At 35.7% G+C, this 8884-nt stretch overlaps 1 long non-coding RNA gene across 1 annotated transcript; it reads right to left on the bottom strand.

The window, feature by feature from the left end:
• Positions 1 to 4539: 4539 nt before the first annotated feature.
• Positions 4540 to 7425, bottom strand: LOC131017296 (uncharacterized). The gene is made up of 3 exons (XR_009099534.1): positions 7288 to 7425; positions 5369 to 5435; positions 4540 to 4765 (listed from the first exon to the last, which is right to left on the bottom strand). It is a non-coding gene; the product is annotated as an uncharacterized LOC131017296 (long non-coding RNA).
• Positions 7426 to 8884: the final 1459 nt, after the last annotated feature.

Genomic DNA, 8884 nt, shown 5'->3' with positions numbered 1-8884 from the left:
ATAACTCAAAGGCCCAAGTCCAATCCCTCTCTTTTAACCTAATACACACACACTAAAACACACTCACTCACACACACTCAGCCACACACGCTCACACGCACACTCTCTCTCTCACAGCTGCTCTCTCTTCTCTCTGACCTCTCTCTTTCCCTCTGTCGCACACCCACACACACGAGGACATAGCCAGCCCGCGCCACCTCCCTCGTTCTTCTTCCCCGGCGGAATCAAGGTGAGGAATCGCCACCGCCGCCGTCGTTTGAAGCGCCGCCTCTCCGGCCACACTCGCCTCTCACTCACCCCCCCTCTATCTGTGTCTCACACCGATTGAACAACGGCAGGAGGTCGCCGCCCCTACCGCCGCCGCCCTCTGAAATCCGACCACCGCAGCGGCATATTGAAGCCAACCACCGGAAACCATCGGATTCGCGAGGTTGGCGCACCCGATTCGCGAATCCATTTTTTTTTTTTTTTGATATTTGGGGGGATTCGCCAGGTGGCGAATCCCGTGCGAATCCCACGCGAATCGCTCCCGCACCCGCCCCCCGCGCGAATCGGATACTGCACGGGGTTGATTTTGCGCGAATCCGTGCATCCTAGGGTAAGGGCATATATTATTTCAACATCTATATTTCAATTTTATTATTACTAATTACAACATATATTTCATGTATATCATTTACATATCTATATATTCAGCAGATGTCTTTGGAACTTTGGTACGAGTTGAAAATAGTAAAATAGTACCAACGAAAACCACATCGGGTGCACATTCAAAAACAGTGAGTATTTGTTCGTTTTTTTTTAATAAAATACAAATAAAAAATTCATTATTATTTAATCACTTTTAATTCTTTTTAATGATACAGGAATCAATTTATGGAAATTAGTCGTTGGGAAGATATAGCCATAAATGAAGGATACCAGCTACAAAAAGTTTTAGAGCAAAATCCAATTATTGTCATCACAAATGTCACTGCAAAAATGTTTTTGGGTAAGTCATGCACAATTAAAATTAAAATTTATATATTACCACCATGAATAATGACAAACATGGTTTTCGTACCTCAATTCCACATGTTTTGTTGTCATTTCCCTTCATGTTTTGCTTGTGAATGCTTGTTTGTGCCCGAATATTTAGTTTTATGAAGATTTGATATCTTTGTGTAGTTTTGGAGTAATTTCAGGAAAAATCAAGGATTAATTGGAGGATTTTGAAGATATGATATTGAAGTACGTCTCGAGAGGAATCCGTGAGCGCAAACGGCGACCAAATCCGAGTCCGGACGAGGGAGAACAGAGCAAAACGAGCGGACTGTGCAAAACGCCCAGTACCCCGCGGTCACCACCCGCGGCCGCGGGGTAAGACCGCGGGTCAGCTGTTCCCGACTCAGGAGACACCTGCGGTCACCACCCGCGGCCACGGGGCGGGACCACGGGTCCCCTGAGCATCCCCCACGTTTGAAGGCCGCGGACTTGGGCCGTGACCGCGGGAAAAGAGCGGAGCATCCCCAAGTGGGCCCCAGTCGCGTTTTTCAGCCCTTAAACCCCATTTTTCCCCTTTTCCTCACATTATTCATCATCCCCTACATTCAATACTCATTTCCTACCTCCATATCCAATCCCTAACCCCCATTAATACTCATTCCTACCCATTTGAAGAAGGCATTGAAGAGGAGAGAGGATTGAAGCAAGCTTCTCAATAGGATTTGTTCATTCTTTCTCTCTCTTTCATTTATGTTTCTCTTTTCATTGGGTATGTTATTGTTGAACATGATAGGCTAAATTTCTCTTTGATTTGGGGATTAGGCTAGATGATTATTGTAATGGATTGATTATTTATGCTCAATATAAATCTTGTTTGTTCATTTGCACATTATCTTTTCAAACCCTTGATTTATTTCTTGTATGGATTGTTGGCCACATTCTATGCATTTCTAATTTGCACTTTGAATCGGGAGAGGATAATTGCAATAGATAAGGTGTTTGAAACATATCAATTCGATAACCGGGAGGTTGAGAGTTGGGTGAGAGTATGTCGATCTTTGTGTGCTTTTGGGAGTTATAGGTTAGAAGTTGACCGGGGACGACAACTATGACCCGTAATCTACCGTTTTAGTCGTCCGGGAGGGGGCTAGAACTAGTTGGGAGATCACTCTAGATAATTAGGTTCGTCAAGATTAGTATTGAGTTATAATTGAAGTCCTTTGCTTAATCATCGATGCCTAGTCCCTAAATCGCCTTAATCACTTGTTAATCCACTTTGCTTATTTGATTTTATTTGTCTTTGCACTTGTTGAGTATTTAGTTGATAATTAAACCACTCACCTCCTTGTTTAGTCTAAATAGCTCTAGCATAATGAATTAGGATAATCACTAGATTGAACTACTAATCCTTGTGGGATACGACCTTGCTTCCATATATTACAACTACCCGTATACTTGCGGCGTGGTGAAAATATTAGCGAACAAATAACAAAATACATTTAATATATATAAAACAAAAAAGATAACGCTAACGAATGCTAAACGTGAGCGGTGCTCACATAAGGAGCTCACATAAGGTATGTAGCATAACATTTTTCTCTCTCTCTCTCTCTCTCTCTCTCTCTCTATATATATATATATATATATATAGGGGAAGGCTAAAATAAGAACGCTTATTAAAATATAAATTAAGAACCATTTTCAGCCCTTAGATCATCAAGATCTACGGTTGATTCATCACCTTGTTGGATATATTCATGGTCATGAGTTCGAATCCCAAAGGTAGCAAAAAATTATTTTTTCGATATTCATACCTTTATACAGTTTATTCATGCGTGTTATACATAAAATTCATGCATTTTTGCTGGTTCGTAATTCTTAAAATAAGGGTGATTTATTGAATAACCGCCCCCTATATATATATATATATATATATATATATATATATATATTAGCACCATAAATAACAAAATACATTACATGTCAGGTGATTTGCAATTGCAAAGTATAGTGAGATCCGTACTAAAACTTCACCAGATGTCCAGAGATTAAACATATGGATCAAAGGTATGAAAAAAATAATGGACACTGTTCTTTTAATTATTTATTTTATATTTTATTAATATAGTAATCCAATCAATCATTTAACTTGTCTTATTCTTATGTTGTAAATGCAGATCCTATGAAACTTATGATCCATTAAGGATAACAGCATCAAAAATGATTCAGAAAATGACAAATGCAAAGGAAGTGACGTTGAAAGACCTTAAAGAAAATCAGCATATACTGGTGAAGGTACTACATAACAAATTGAACATGCATTCCCTATTCTCCTTCGTAAATTAAAATGATTGTTATCATAAATCTATGAAAAATATGAATTTATAGCAAAGGTACCATTACTAATAATGGGAGCTTTCATGTTATTACTTATGTGACGAAAATAATATAATACATTCCAGATTTTTTATTTCTCTGTTTTTACCTTTTAATTATCTTCACCTAAATTATAATCCTCTCACACAATAAAAAAAGGGTTCCACCACTTTTTATCTTTTTACTATTTAATTATACTTACCTAAATTCTCATGTCAAAATAAAAGTGGACATTTGTTAACAATGTAAAGTCTGAGTATTTAAGAATAAAATTTAAAAGTCGCATGCAAATCCAAAAAATGGGCTAATTAAGAATCAAACCAACATATTTTCTGATACGCTTATTTGTTCAATGAGAAGCAAAACTTAAAAACAGAGAGAAAACTACAATGGCTGCAGACAGCCATCCTTACGACTGGATATCCACATGCCTTACTTTGGATAAAGTTGAAATATTATAAACCTTTCGTGAAGCAATAGAAATCGAATAGAATAATCTTGCAAATGATTAGTTGCTTATTTCTTTTCTTTTCCGTTTATCTATACTTATATACTAATTGAGATTTATTTTTTTAATTATCACAATTTTCTATTTTGATCTATCAGGAATCTTACTATTGTTTTATGGGAATAGTTCAAGAGGTCAAAAATAAAGCATCAATATGATATAATTCCTGTAAAACGTGCTCAACATCATGCCCAAAGAATGTTGAAACTACAATATGCAAAAAATGCAATGAGGAGGTTATTGAGACAACACCGAGGTAATGACCAAAGTACAAACACATAAAAATTTAATACAAAAATACATGTCATTAATATTAACATTTTTGAAATACAATTCCAGGTTTATAATAACCTTAAATGTCATACAAGGAGATTATGATGCAAATATTACAATGTTCGACGAGATTGCAACAGTATATGTATGATGCTCGGTGGATGAGTATATTTCATTAATCAGTCGCGTAAGTTTTAATTTTTTTCATTAATAGTCATTTGTCAAAATAACTGTCACAGCCCGCCCTAACTAGGGATAGTTAGGCCGAGTGATCCACGACTAGGGATGGGGTTAAAGAAGAAGGGGAAGAAAAGGGGCGTCATTTATAGCCGTAAAACTTACTCATCTTAATAAAACTCGTCATTTTTATTCATTAATACTCAATTGAAAACAGTCTATGAAAGACAACATAAAACTTAATTAATATCATTAATCAAGTTATACATCGTATGAAACCATTCTCTTAAGACTCAAAGTATGACATAACATACTATAACATCAACAACATCTTGCAGCGGAAAGTAGCTAGACATATGTATGAAGACATATTCTAGACAGGTTAACTATTTATTAACAACCCTGGAGACTCCGCTCATTTCAGCACCATCATCACATCAGCTCAACCTGCACATTTAGAAAACATATGCAGGGCTGAGTACAAAAGCACTCAGTGGGCACGTATGCCTAGGTATAAAAATACATGCTTCAAAACTGTAAATTGTCATGCCATCATAATCAGTACAGCAAGGGAGTTTTTCGCTAAAAATGCCCAAGCTTACTAAGTTCATTTGTGATTCTTAAAGTTCGTCTGATCAGACTAAGTTCTTTTGTAATCTATCATATCTGAAACTGTGTGCCGGAGAGGTGGCCACCTCTCACGATCACTTGACCGGCCAACCCGCTAGATGACTCACGGTCACTGGTGTACACTAGTCCTGGCAGGATAGCTATCAACTGCTCAGGACCCGAATTCGATTGCATCATTGGCAAAGCCAAAGCAGATAGATATCATACTAAAATTTAAACATTTTATGGCAAGACAATACTTGAAATAACTTTAACTCAAAGATTTTGTCATGAAATAACTTGCTCAAAGGTAGCATTAAACTCGTTTGATAGATATATAAAACTGAAATTAACAGTTAAATCATCTCATGCATTCATTCGTATAAGAGGCCTACGACAAGCAGGGGATCTCTATATACGTATAGTAAAAGTAATGCCCACCTCGTTGTGTCTCTGTATCAATGAGTAACGTCACTCTCTCCCTCAAGTCGTTACTTCCCAAAAGGACCTTCATCGTTATGAAGAATTGGTGAGAAGTTATAAAAGAAACCTCGATTAATAATCTAATCTCTTTTATGAAACATTAGTATCTCTAATGTTCATCTCTCTTGATTGTTAATCAATATAACAATTATTATCTCTCGTCATTACTCATTAATTATAACATCCTTATGTTATAATTAGCAGCGCTTCAATTAAAAGAAATATTTAACACATCGAAAAGTCCACTTTCTTAGCAGATCTATTCGCTCTCATCTCGTCTAATTAACCGATTAGAAAGTTAAACTTTTCATTAGGCATGTATTTGAGTCACGGGTCAACAAGAATTGACTATGCTCAAATTCTAATTTCACTAAAAATTTCGGCATGACCTATTCATATATAATGTCAGCCACGAGATTTCAACGCGTGAATCTCACTACGTGAACTCGTCTCTCGACTCAAAACTTAACATCTTGACATCTTTTCAACGCAAACCAAACAATTCAAAATCATCAAAACTCTTTATCAGTAAACTATCATTTATACTCGACACCAATTGTTCGAGTGTCAGATACCAACATTTATGTGCGTTAATCATAACTCTCACAACTCACACCATTTAGTCATATCGTATCATCCATCAAAACAAATATAATCAAGTTGTTTTCTAGAAAGTTTTGCTGTTTTTGTGTCATCTTTAAAAATTCATAACAACCAACTCAATCATCATAAACTCTCATACCAATTGATCTCAAAAACTTCATGAAGTGTAGTTCACTCTAAAAATGGTAGTTAACCAAAAAGTTAAAGGTTTTTGGAGATATTGCTCTTTTAGTGCAGGCTGTCAAAGATTGACAGTTTCTGCCAATTTTGTTTAGGCCATTAGAAACCAAGGCAAACCTTAATAAAATTCCATCAAATTTAATCATCCAAAACTAAAGGTATCCTTGAAGATTTGGTTAAAATTTCACAAGAGAAAACGTTCATATGATCTGCCAAATAAACAATGAAACTCATACACTTTTACTGTTGGACAAATATGACAGCAGAACAGGGCATTTTTGAAATAATAAACTGCTCTGTTTCAGAGGTCATAAAAATCGAAATCTTATGTTTTTAGAAAAGTATTGAAGTCTAGTTTCGTTTAAAAAAAACGGTGATGCAAAATCCTTCATGGATTAATAGATATAAACGTTTTTGTGAAGTCTACCAATAGTTGACAGATTCTGTCAAGGATTTTTCAAAATATCTTTAAAATAGCAAACATCATCCAAAAGACATGAAATTTTGCAGCAACGAAATACACATATCATAGATAAACATACTAAAAGTTCAGAGCCATCAAGCAATGAAAACTCATCGAAACATAAGCTTGAAACTGCTGTAAAATTTTGACAGAATTCCAGTTTTAATTTCGTTCAACAATTATCATCCATAAATTGTAAATCAATTAGCATGCTCATGTGATATCGTAGAACACATATACGCAATAATATTCATTATGCAACGTCTCAAACTTCACGAATTTAAATAATCATACTCTAAAAATTTATACAATTTTCGTGCTTGGAAAAATACGAATTTAATATATATCGATTCTAGCATACCCCTAAGCACAAATATCAAGTCAAAACGATCAAACAAAAATCGAAAGACAAGCTAATATGTGAAAAACGGGGCTGCCCTCATGGGTTTCATAGCTACGGTTCGTTCCGTTCTTACTCCCTTCATTAAACATGCTCAACATCTACCCAAGAACAACATACTAAAATTTCACGACGATCCGACGTCGTTTCAAAATAAAGTCGAGAATCGACGTTTTTCGACGTCGACGAAAATCGAAAAGAAAACCATTAAAACGTAGGTAGAGATCTTACCTACTTAGATACGTGATCGAAAAGATGATCGGTGCTCGTCTCGGTGCTCAAATCGGAGGTCAAAAGCTCCGTCCAAGCTTAAATGGAAAATGGCGTGTGTAGTGTGTGTTTTAGGTGTTGTGTGTGTGAATATGTGAGTTGTGTGTGTGGTGTGGGCTGATATAGCGTGAGTTAGTGAGGGGAAAGGGGTTTTGGGAGGTTTGGGGGGTGGTTTTGGTGGGGTAGCCTTAGATATTTAAGATATTAACCCGTTAGTCGTTAAATATCCCGTTTCGTCTCGTTTTAACGACTAATTACCCACATTCTTCGTTACTCACCCTCTTAACTCCTACCCACTTTCATTACACTCGTAATTCTATATAAATATAGAAAACGCAAGCTCGTTCTCGAAATTCTGATAAACGAGCTCGGTTCGTTTATCGAGAAATCCCGATTTACTATTCACTCGTCATCCAAAAATAAAAACTTTCATTATTGGACTCGTATCGAAAAATTAAGAATATTTCTCGACGACGTGCACGTAAGATTTTGAAAGTCGACAAAAAGACGAAATAGCAGTATTTTACTATTCATCGTCAAAAAGTCAAAAATTTCAAAACGTCTTAACGGACTCAGATCTCACTTCTGAGTTCATCGTTCTCATTCAAATAATTATCTCGAATTATTCAAATACTCAAACTCAAATACGGATATAAAATCCCACATCATTCTCACATCATCGAAAGAACATCTCAACATCTTAAAAAAAATAACAAGAAAACTTCATATAACTCCTCATCTATTTACAAAGTAAATCAAACAAGGGATCTAAACCCTAATTACTCAAACTCAAGCAATTAAACACGTCATCAAAAGTCCGGGTATTACATACCCTCCCCCTTAAAATAAATTTCGTCCCGAAATTTGTACCTCCTGTAAATGTTTCGGGTACTTCTCTCACATCTTATTCTCAAGCTCTCTTTCCACTTCTTTCTAACTATCATATCTCCATTGAACCTTATCCAATGCAATCGACTTATTACTCAATTGCCGAATTTTATGATTTAGCATCATCTGAGGTCTCTCTTCATAACTCAAGTCTGGTTCTAAGATCATTTCTTCTTAGTAAACCACATGGTTTGGGTCAAAAATATGTATCCTCTCAATTGTGACACGTGAAACACGTTATGCACATTTCCAAAGCTAGGTGGCAAAGCCAACCTATACGCTATTGGACCTATCTTTTGCAATATCTCGTAAGGACTTATAACTCTGGGTCTAATGTAGTGACCCGCTCTTTTATATATTTTAAATCCAGTAATGAGTGTTTATTTTTGTTCATCAGTGAATGAAAACGGTTTTTATCCTAATATGAATTCAGCTTATGATCCTGAATTTATATTGTTAAAGCAGTTAATGATATTATTTCAGAGTTATAACTGACTTAGCAAAGTCACGTTATTTATTTAAGCGAGATGAAATTTGATTTTATTTTTACTCAGATCGTGAATTATTTCCGACTCAGGAAGTTAATTAAATCTGCGGATTTAATTTAGATATCAGAACAACGAACGAATTAAATCTACGGATTTAATTTAGATTCATTTTATAATTTATC

Source organism: Salvia miltiorrhiza, chromosome 3 (genome assembly GCF_028751815.1).
Source record: "Salvia miltiorrhiza cultivar Shanhuang (shh) chromosome 3, IMPLAD_Smil_shh, whole genome shotgun sequence".
NCBI classification, from domain to species: domain Eukaryota; kingdom Viridiplantae; phylum Streptophyta; class Magnoliopsida; order Lamiales; family Lamiaceae; genus Salvia; species Salvia miltiorrhiza.
This window is presented reverse-complemented; position numbering and strand designations above follow the sequence as displayed.